The following is a 12,500-nucleotide window of genomic DNA, read 5'->3' as shown; positions in this document are numbered from 1 at the left end:
ATAAATCTTTTTTAAAACCTTTACGATCTGTTCGTTTGTACCCTGATTGCGTAACGACTTTAGTACTGCTATTTGTTCTACCGAGTCAAAGGCCTTCTCGTAATGTACAAAAGCTAAACACAGAGGTATGTTGTATTCTGTCGTTTTTTCATTTAGTTGGTTAATCGCCTGCAAATAGTCTAGAGTCAAATATGTGCTCCTAAAGCCTGCCTGTTCTCTCGGTTGGTTTCCATCTAAAACTTTACTTAATGTATTTGTAAGAATATTGGAAAATACTTGATATACATTTGATAGCAAGCTAATCGGTCGATAGTTACTAAGGTCCTTCTGGTCTCCTTTTTATGAAGGAAAATTACTATAGCATTGCACCACGATTCAGGAACGCTTTCTTCACGTAACACTGGGCGTACAACTGAGCTAAATCAATATGAACTTCTTTCCCTGCGTCTTTCAAGAGATCTATCGATATACCATCTTCCCCAGGTGCTTTTCTTCGTTTCATATTCTTAGAGCAAATTGTACTTCTTCCTTTGTAATCTGTGGTACAGTACTAACGTCTACAGATGAATTTACTGACTCAACTACGGTCTTGGACGTGTAAAGCTCTTGATAAATTCTTGTAGTCTTTTTACCATTCTGTGTCTGCAGTTAAATATTTCTCCGTTTCTATCTTTCAAACATATCGTTTGCTGTCTTCCTAAAGCATGTCTGCGCTCGGTCCCTTTAATACTTTTACTTTTCCGTATAGTTTCCTCCATTTCCTCCATGTTTTTCTTTCTTTTCTCTGATGTTTGCCTTCTGTTGATAAGCTTGTTTAGTTCAATTCTTTCTATTTCGTCTTCCCTGTTTTTAATCTGCATGGTTTTTCTTTTTTTGATTAGGTCATTTGTAGCTTTAGAGTATTTGTTTTCTATAATACTTTTTGTACTTTGTACTTTCTCTGCCGATTCCCTAATGATATCAATTAAGTTTAAATTCATATCTTCGATAATGTCCTAGTTGGATCTTGAAGCTTGGAATCTGTTTTTAATTTCTAACTGAAATTTGGCCTTAACCTTTGCAAGGGTGGTTTTCTTTTTTAAAAGTAGTTTATTTCTCTCGGCTCTGAAATTGAATTTAGCTGTGCAACCTACTATTTTATGGTCACTACATATGTTGACTTTATTTATGACAGTAAAATTCCCAACGCTCTTCCTCTCATCTCCTAATATGAAGTGTACTTCGTTCTTTGTTGTTCCATTTGGACTTCTCCAGGTCCATTTACGACCTATGCGCTTTTGGAAGGAACATCATTTAGAAAGTAACCGTTTGATAAATGATAGCCAGCATGGTTTCAGACGGAAACGTTCTTGCGTGACTAACTTACTCGAATTCTACAAGACAGTTATCTCGAATTATGACAAAGGAACAATATAGATTTAATATATCTAGACTTTGCAAAAGCTTTTGATACCGTCCCACACGAAAGACTACTTACTAAATTAGCTTTGCATGGAATAAGTGGTAGCCTATTAGGTTGGACTAGTAATTGGTTGAATGGTCGAAAAGAGAGAGTTGTTTTAAATGGAAAAACTTCTGGATGGAAAAGTGTTGCAAGTGGAGTTCCTCAGGGTTCCGTTCTTGGGCCACTTCTATTCATAGTATATATAAATGATATAGACCATGGACTAAAATCTACTGTTTCCAAATTTGCTGATGATACAAAACTGTGCGGAGTGGCAAATGATCACTCAAACCAATTAGATATTCAAGAAGATTTAGATCAATTACAGCAATGGTCTGAAAAGTGGCTAATGAAATTTAACACAAGTAAATGCAAAGTAATGCACATAGGTAAAAATAAGAGTAAGTACGATTACAACAGTAAGTACGATTACAAGTTATTTGGAGATTCGTTAACAAAAGTGGATAGTGAAAAGGATCTCGGCGTAATTATCAGTAACGACCTCAAATCATCCAAGCAGTGTATTTCAGCCTGTGAGAAAGCAAATAAGATTGTAGGACTGATTGCGCGACCTTTTGATTTCAAAAGTCCATCACTCATTAACAAGCTATATAAATCGTTAGTTCGTCCACATTTGGAATATGCTGTTTCCGTATGGTCACCGAATCTCATTAAAGACATTGACAGACTGGAAAAAGTACAACGGCGAGCCACAAAACTGATTCCAAATATCAAAAATAAATGATACGAAAATCGACTAAAACACATGAATCTGTTTTCCCTAAAAAAGCGTAGACTCAGAGGTGACTTGATACAGGTCTTTAAGATTTTAAAGGGAATTGACAACATCAAAAGTGACCAAATTTTCACATTGAATGAAAATCAGACAAGAAACAATGGTCTCAATCTGTCCGGAAATAGATTCAATTTGGAAGTAGGTAGAAACAACTTTGCCAACCGTGTAGTTAATGAATGGAATAAACTTCCTGCACAGGTAGTGCAATGTAGTTCAGTTCGAAGCTTTAAGAATCATTTAGATAAATACCTAAGTAAGATGCTGTAATGATTATAATTGATCTTATATTATTTGTTTTTGTTTTGTTATCATTTGTCTGTCTGATTTTCATTTATCATTAGTTATATGTCAATTTATTATTATTTACTATTTACCTGTTTGTTTATTATTTAACTATACCTATGCATTTATTTATGTATTTTATTTGTTACTTACATTATCATAGTTTTTATTTATTATTTTATTATTAATATGATTTTTTTCGCATCCGACCTAGATATGGATCAAAAGGTCTCCTGTCGGCATGCTCCGCCTTTGTAATCCTTTGTTAATAAGTTCTTTACAGATAACACATGCCATGTCTGCTTAACTAATCTCCTCCACCATAAATATACTGTTATTCCATGCACAAGCTATCTGTGAAAATGAAGAGAAAGCCATTACCAATCTAGAAAAATGTCATAACAGTAAATACATGATGTGACTTACAAATAAGACAGAATAGTGGAAAATATAACCATTATATCGGACACATTTGAGTACACATGCGATTTTCTGCAAATCGGTCACATACAGGGAAGAGGCCAAACGCAGAGTATGGGAGTGCAATATATTTTACGTTTCGCCCAGCAGGGCTTCTTCAGAAATAACATCGATGAAAAACATTTGACTCCTTATATAGCCCGAGCCTTGCGGGGAGAAAGAAACATTAAAATGGTGTACACACAATTTGCGCAAATTGCTTGTTACTTGTAATTCGAATTGCCAATGGTTTGTTTATTGTAAAAAATCCACTTCCGTGGTATTGATAAGAGAGTATTAGAACATAAATGATATGAAAAGATACAATATGAATAATGCTATTGTTAAAGATAGATTCGATACCGGCCACAATGCTGATTGGAATAATTCCAAGATTATAAAATATGAAAACCATACAATTAAACGTAGATGTTTAGAATCGGCGTTTATATCCCTCATAGAAAATATAAATCAGAATAGTGGATTTTTGACAATAAACAAACCATTGGCAATTTTAATTACAAGTAACAAGCAATTTGCGCAAATTGTGTGTACACCATTTTAATGTTTGTTTCTCCCCGCAAGGCTCGGGCTATATAAGGAGTAAAATGTTCTTCATCGATGAAGAACATTTTACTCCTTATATAGCCCGAGCCTTGCGGGGAGAAAGAAACATTAAAATGGTGTACACACAATTTGCGCAAATTGCTTGTTACTTGTAATTAAAATTGCCAATGGTTTGTTTATTGTCAAAAATCCACTATTCTGATTTATATTTTCTATGAGGGATATAAACGCCGATTCTAAACATCTACGTTTCATTGTATGGTTTTCATATTTTATAATCTTGGAATTATTCCAATCAGCATTGTGGGCGGTATCGAATCTATCTTTAACAATAGCATTATTCATATTGTATCTTTTCATATCATTTATGTTCTAATACTCTCTTATCAATACCACGGAAGTGGATTTTTGACAATAAACAAACCATTGGCAATTTTAATTACAAGTAACAAGCAATTTGCGCAAATTGTGTGTACACCATTTTAATGTTTCTTTCTCCCCGCAAGGCTCGGGCTATATAAGGAGTCAAATGTTTTTCATCGATCCAGGCTTAATGACCTCATTATAGGTCGATAGCCTTAAAGATCCAAAAAAAAAAAAAAAAAAAATCATCGATGTTATTTCTGAAGAAGCCCTGCTGGGCGAAAGGTAAAATATATTGGACTCCCATACCGTGCGTTTGGCCTCTTCCCTACAGAGCTGTTGCAGTCATTGCTGCTTTTACTCATCGGTCACATACAGATGAAAGATACTACTGTAAATGAACTCGTCCACCTAAAAAAACCTAAGATTAATTACTTTGTACTTACAATCAAAGTAGTTTGGAAGATAAGCGTTTTTTGGCAATCGGTACCCACAGCGGCGGCCATTTTGGATTTTGGCAAATTTAGGGTGCTAGCAGTGAGCAGACAGGGGTAAACTATTTTTTTCTGGATAATAGACCTAATTTACTACCGGAATCAGTTGAGAATCAAAATAAAGCAATTTTGTCCAACTTCAATCATTCGCTTACTGGACTATTAGCATTAATGTCGCCTATTACCAACGTGTACTTACTTTTTTTTATCCATTACCCGACTTAAATCATCATATGAGGACTCAACTTCATCGTCTGAACTCTGTGAAGTTCGTGCATAATATTGAATTATTTTTAGAATGTACGTTTTACACAGCCTAATGACAATCCAAGCTACCCTGTCTGATAAACTACTGAAGTTGACTACGTTACCAGGAACCTCTCGGTTTGTCCTTACCTCTATAGTAGAAGAGGTGGAGACTATCTTGTAATTGTATGAACTTTTCTTCCGTTCTTCGGACTTCGCTCAGTCGTACAGAGTCCCAATTGATGTTGTCTAGTGATCCCATTAAACTCTCCAGCTTGTGGTCTTGTGAGAGACTTGTTACGTTGTAAGTATAGATCTTCATTTTCTTGATGTTGTTTAATGTCCAAGACTTGGATGTACTTGGACAGTGCTTACTGACATTCGGTGGCATACTGGCCGTAAGCAGATGAGGCAATGCGGTTGGACCTTTAGGAGACTATGATCCAAGAGGAAGGCCTGTTTTTATTTTGGTTGTGCTATTGATATTGGCTATGAAGGGGGGTTGGCAGTAATCTGACTTCGTTGCCAACTGGTTTCTGGTGAGACATTTCTGTGGTGTGACCTTATTCATTATATTCGGTTAAGCCCTATATGTATAGAGTGCCCAATGGTCCACGCCGTCATTATGACGGTATTACATATATCTATGATGAATTTCCCTGTTTGCCATCAGGGACGTGCCTGTTAGCAGTGGATCGTGCGATTGTGTGTATGAGCTGCTCTTTGTGTGATCTTTCTTACAAAACCTGTTCGATATGGGTGACCCTGCAGAGATTTCCTCTCTATCGACATAGCTCTTGTAATCATTAAGATTCCAAAACCTATCCACCACGGCAAGGTGTCAACTGTCATATAGGACACACACACACACACACACACACACACACACACACACACACACACACACACACACACACACACACACACACACACATATATATATATATATATATATATATATATATATATATTTATATATATATATATATATATATATATATATACACGCACGGACACACACACACACACACACACACACACACACACACACACACACACACACACACACACACACACACACACACACACACACACACACACACACGGATCGGCGGCCAGACATTGCACTACCCACGCGAACTCTTCTTCAGTGCCGCAAGGGAATATTTAAGAGAAGACACAGAAATGCTAAGAAATGAAACACAAGTCATTAAGAACTGACTCAAAGATTCCCAACTTCCTCCCAACTCCGTCAGGGAAAAACTAAGAGTAGCAAAAAGAGATATGGCAGAGAGAGAGAGAGAGAGCTTGAAGATCTATGCAGCCCCAGGGAATAAAAATGAGTTCGACACGGTAACCACTTGGCTACCGCGTAGACTTTGACGGAAAGCCAACTCGTTATCCAAAAGATTAAGACACGTCTCCATGAACGATTTCGCTAAAGATGTCATTATCGTGTTTTTACTGTTACCGTCACGTGATTTAATTCAGCCGATGGAATCTCCTGATGTCCGAAGAAGACGTATTGATTGTTACTCCTGCCGCCAGGTGATTTTATTCAACAGAAGGCGGTGATCCCTGTATATAAAGGGTTTAATAGGAACTGAAATGATGTTTGAGGTATTATGCAGAGCTGGACGCGTTCTTCGGTGCGTTCCTGGGTGACATGAGGAAAATCATGCCAGTCAGGACAACCAGGAACGCACCCCTTTCTGGTATTATGAGATTGTTAAGCGCAAGTTAGGATTCGAAAAATTCTTAACAGGTTCACTGGGCAAGATGTATGCAAATATCATTTAGGCTGTAGTTACCCCGTGGAAGTCAATTTTTGATAACCGGTTCGCAGAGGTCATAGAATTGCAAGAACAGGCTCGCATGAACCGGTAATAACCGGTTTAATCCCACCACTGGTTGAATGGGACGTCAAATGGTGTTTGAGGAATTATGGCGTTGTTAAGAGGGATTCTTTGGCCAAGCGATTTTATTCAGCTGAGGGGATGCCCCTCATTGTTCAGGGGCTAAAATAGCAATAAGAAAATGAAGGAAGATGACTTCAATGATAAAATGTCGAAGACTATAATTTCTTTTTTCCTTTCCTTTCATTAAAACGTAATGATTTTTAAATATATTTGTTTAAATATTTCTTCCGTCCGTATATACCTTTATTTTGAGTCAGTAATGTTTGTGAAAGAGTTTCTGAAACGATTTGTGACCATAGTAATATTGGGTCAATAGTTTTGCCTTGAAGCCCACATAACATCATGCATTGTCGAATTTGAGAGGTTTTTGGCCTCCAACAATTATGATAGTGAATTGTTGTCCCCTGGGGCAATGGAAAGAGGCCTCTTTGGTACAGATTTGCAGTAATTGACATAATAGATTTTTTTTTCTTTTTTATTTGGAGGTTTCGCCCTCAAGGTAGACTTCTCGTAGAATGTAATTAATGGTCCTATCTACATCTATACTAGTAAAGCGGCTCTCAACATCGAGAGATGCTATGTCCCCTTCTGTAAGGCTGCCTGTTTCCTTCTGATCCCTTCCGAGGAGTACCTTGATAAAATCGATACTTTCCTTGCAGACGAATCCACATTGTACAAAATTACGGGATATCCCATCGAATCCCTTAAGACTGAGGTTAAGAAGATCGTAGACGCTGTTAGCGCCCACGCCGACAGAGTTAAGCTACAGAAGCTGTCTGTTAATTACGCCCCAGGATATTGTTACGGAACCGTCAAGACCCATGAGAGCAAATCTTTACGTGGCTTACTGATTTCTGTTTAGTTTGAACCAGAAATGCTTTGATGAGGTCGGGCTGTACAAGTCTTTCTTGATGGGCAAATTTGTAGCTTCTCCTCTGTTATTTTGGTCCAAGTCTTCGTTGGGGACGCACACCGACCAGAGGACCCCACACTTCGTCCACCTCCATCGGCTCACAGCAGGAGCACTGGACGGTGCGCACCTGTGGACGAGGTTCATCTCCAAAGTGTCCTCCAGGTCCCCAGGTCCTTGGTGGTTGAGGCGTCTGCTCCTTTACCTCTCTCATCTCGACGTCATCCTCGTCGTACAGGCTCCTGTTCCTCTTCCTCGAGCTTTCGGCCATGGAGCATCTGTAGATGTCGGCGAATCTCATGGTTGAGTCGTGTCTTCAAGAATCCTTCTTGGGACAAACTTCGAGTTGTGGCTTACTGCGGGCCACTCCTCCGCTGGCGGAAGCGGAAAGGACAGATTTGGAAATTTGCCCCAACTGATGGCGTAGCGGAGAGAACCCATATTCAACTCACATTTTCATTTGTTGTCAAAGTCTCAAACATACACACACGTATATATATATATATATTTATATATATATATATATATATATATATATATATATATATATATATATATATACGTATCATCCCAGATAACTCCAAGTGGTATCGTTATGTTGACGACATCCTCTTCATTTCACACAAAACACAACTGAACAACGTAGACCAAAGAATTAAATTCACAGTAGAGGAAGAGACCAACGGTTCCCTACCTTTCCTAGACGCTGTCGTCATCAGATCGGACAAGAGCGCTAGGTTCAAGGTATACCGTAAACCGACAAACAAAGACGACTTCATCCACTATTTCAGCGCACATGACGAAAAGACCAAATCAGAGGCTATCATTGGGTTTTACCTTAGGGCTCTTAGAATATGCAGCGAAGAGTATTTACAAGAAGGAATTGAATACATAACCGCTGCATTCAGGAACCTAAGGTACCCAGAGGGCATGTTAGGGACGTCACAAAGGATTACAAAGGAGGAGCATGCTGACAGGAGACCTTTTGGTCCATAACTAGGTCGGATGCTAGCAAAAAATTATGATAATGATAAATAAGAAAATAGATAAAAATTATAATATAAATAATAATAAATCAAATAACTAAATAAATACATAGGTATAATTAGATAATAAACAGGTAAATAGTAAATAATAACAGATAAATAATAATAAATGAAAATCAAGCAGATAATAATAATCAGACATATAATAACAAACAAATAAACAAATAATATAGAATAAACGGCAGGCATTACAGATCTCATATTTAATATTAAACTGATCTATTACACTTAGTTTTCAGATTAATATATATGACACATCAATCTATTGTATGTGTATCATGAAGTATGCATTTTCTATCTCCCAATCTCATCTGTAGACACCAAATTTCATTTTTGTAAAAAAAAAAAAAAAAAAAAAAAAAAAAAAAAAAAATCCTATATAGCTAAATTTTATACATATTTTTCTACATTCATCTTTTACACTACAATGAATTTATTTTTTCTGTGTGTGTAACAGTACTGAAATATAAGGTAAATAATCTACAGAAAGCAATTAAAATCAGACAGAGGAAAGGAAGTGAAGAGAGAACAGATTTACGATACGTTGTGGTTCCTAACTCTGGCCTCTCTCACATGCTTTCCCAATTTGTATATATATGTATATATATATATATATATATATATATATGTGTGTGTGTGTGTGTGTGTGTGTGTGTGTGTGTGTGTGTGTGTGTGTTTGTGCATATATATATATATATATGTGTGTATGTGTGTATGTGAATGTGTGTGTGTGTGTGTGTATAACAATATACACGTGCATACTTCATTCTATGAAATGAAATAATAAATATATATATAAATATCAAATGCTTTACCACAAACACTGTATTATACAATATTTTCATGATGAAAACTATATTTGTGGGGAGGTGCAACCCTGTAGTCCTGCACTCAATCATCCATAACTCTTAATGAGGTATACAAGGTAGAGAGAAATTTTGGCAGCCAACGATTTGGCAGGAAACAGTCTTAGTCACAACAAGAAATATTGGCACTGGGATGATCCCTTTGGTTGAATAAAATCGCCTGACGGCAGTCACAAAATAATAGGAAAAGAGTCGTCGCCGTCTGTGGGTTCATCACTTCGAGTGGAGGGGAAGGGAGGGAGGGCGAGGGAGGTTTTGATCTATCGAGTCCCCCCTCACCCCCACCCCCAGCTGCAACTTCCCCTCGTTAACTACACAACACAGCCAGAATGAGAGGCTTTCAAGTCCCACAACCCCCGAAGGTTTGAAAGTGCTAACCACTTCAGAGGTAGAAATATCCTAAACGCCAAATGAATATATTCAGCTTTCGGAAACCTCTGGCCGTGGAAGTGTTGATAGTAGTAATAATGATAATTATGATATAATCAATTGCGACAAAATAAAAGCTCGGTGACAATTAAAAAAATATATATTTTGGCAGTCGTATCTTATCAAAATTGTGTGTAACGAAATTTTTATTTAGCCTGGAGGGAACCCAAGAGAAGATCAGTAATTTTGGTTAAATTAAATTGATAAAGATGGACATAAAGAATGGAGGAGGGAGATCTGGACTGATGTATTTGCGTTTCCGAGAGTCCGTCAGTTTTCCTTTTTATTCGTCAATATTATTATCTGGAAATCAGAGTATCAGAGGAACGGAAGCCTGCACCTTTACCCTTTGTGTTTGGATACGCACACTCGGACAACAGGCGCAGCCGGCCGAAATATAATAAAAAAGGAGTGTTCAAGACTCAAACACATCTTGACCGAGTCGATACCCTGTCATAAATACGTACACAGTAAATTTACATACAAGAACGTGTTTGTGTACGTGTGTGTGTGTTCACTGTTGTAGTATGAAGTGAAGCTTATAATTGTCTGCCCTTTGCATATGTGCTTGCTCAATACGTATAATGCTATGTGGGTTTGCATGTGCGTTTATGGTGTGTAAATGTATTCGTGTTTAGCTGAGTGAGTTTTATTCGTTTACGGTGTGGGAATACACACACACACATTATATATATATATATATATATATATATATATATATATATATATATACATATATATATATATATATACATATATATATTGTTACGGAATAAAGCTCTAGTTGCAGTGATGTATCAAAAAATCAAATCTAACAGTTGGAAAGTGATGGAATCCAGCCTACTACCTTTTCGTTCAAATTCTGCCATGCCCGCTGATAGTCGTTGGGGATTGGACGAAATTTCTCAAGTGCTCGAGCAGCAGTTGCAGTCGGATGACCTCCTAGCTGGCAGTTCGTAGCAGGTTTTCATCCGTTTATAGTCTTTGCGTGGCAGGATGGTGTTAGACTGGGTTCCTAATCATGAGGTCTTGCTTTCGAGTGTCTGCAACTGGTGGATGTGGTTGTATATAGTGTATTATTAAAAGGAATAACAGCCAGTGGTTGTGGGTCTGCATAGTGTCCTGTGTGACAGCCTTTTCTCCCTGGACGTCGATCTGGATGGAACTTACTTGCCCAGAAATCCTTGCCAGTTTCTTACAATGTCGCAGCATTTGCCTCAAAATAAATCTATTGGTCACGACGACAGATTCCGTGCTCACTCCAATAAGAAGACTGACCAACATGTACACAAGAGACGGATTCTTGTTGTCTGTATGATAGAACAAGCTCTATCCGGATCGGCGGCCAGACATTGCACTACCCACGCGAACTCTTCTTCAGTGCCGCAAGGGAATATTTAAGAGAAGACACAGAAATGCTAAGAAATGAAGCGGAAGTCATTAAGAACTGACTCAAAGATTCCCAACTTCCTCCCAACTCCGTCAGGGAAAAACTAAGAGTAACAAAAAGAGATATGGCAGAGAGAGAGAGAGAGAGAGAGAGAGAGAGAGAGAGAGAGAGAGAGAGAGAGAGAGAGAGAGAGAGAGAGAGAGAGAGAGAGAGAGAGAGCTTGAAGATCTATGCAGCCCCAGGGAATAAAAATGAGTTCGACACGGTAACCACTTGGCTATCCAAAAGGTTAAGACACGTCTCCAAGAAGGATTTCGCTAAAGATGTCATTATGGTGTTTTTACTGTTGCCGTCACGTGATTTAATTCAGCCGATGGAATCTCCTGTTACCCGAAAGAGAAGACGTATTGATTGCTACTCCTGCCGCCAGGTGATTTTATTCAACAGAAGGCGGTGATCCCTGTATATAAAGGGTTTAATAGGAACTGAAATGGTGTTTGAGGTATTATGCAGAGCTGGACGCGTTCTTCGGTGCGTTCCTGGGTGACATGAGGAAAATCATGCCAGTCAGGACACCGAGGAACGCACCCGGGAACGCACTCCTTTCTAGTATTATGAGATTGTCAAGCACAAGTTAGGATTCGAAAAATTCTTAACAGGTTCACTGGGCAAGATGTATGCAAATATCATTTAGGCTGTAGTTACCCCGTGGAAGTCAATTTTTGATAACCGGTTCGCAGAGGTCATAGAATTGCAAGAACAGGCTCGCATGAACCGGTAATAACCGGTTTAATCCCACCACTGGTTCAATGGGACGTCAAATGGTGTTTGAGGAATTATGGCGTTGTTAAGAGGGATTCTCTGGCCAAGCGATTTTATTCAGCTGAGGGGATGCCCCTCATTGTTCAGGGGCTAAAATAGCAATAAGAAAATGAAGGAAGATGACGACAATGATAAAATGTCGAAGACTGTAATTTCTTTTTTCCTTTCCTTTCATTAAAACGTAATGATTTTTAAATATATTTGTTCAAATATTTCTTCCGTCCGTATATACCTTTATTTTGAGTCAGTAATGTTTGTGAAAGAGTTTCTGAAACGATTTGTGACCATAGTAATATTGGGTCAATAATTTTGCCTTGAAGCCCACATAACATCATGCATTAAATGATATTGTCGAATTTGAGAGGTTTTTGGCCTCCAACAATTATGATAGTGAATTGTTGTCCCCTGGGGCAATGGAAAGAGGCCTCTTTGGTACAGATTTGCAGTAATTGACGTAATAGATTTTT

Source organism: Oratosquilla oratoria, unplaced genomic scaffold (assembly GCF_046742065.1).
Source record: "Oratosquilla oratoria isolate Oo_2021 unplaced genomic scaffold, ASM4674206v1 SCAFFOLD142, whole genome shotgun sequence".
Taxonomy (NCBI): Eukaryota; Metazoa; Arthropoda; class Malacostraca; order Stomatopoda; family Squillidae; genus Oratosquilla; species Oratosquilla oratoria.
Note: the sequence above shows the minus strand (reverse complement) of the source record.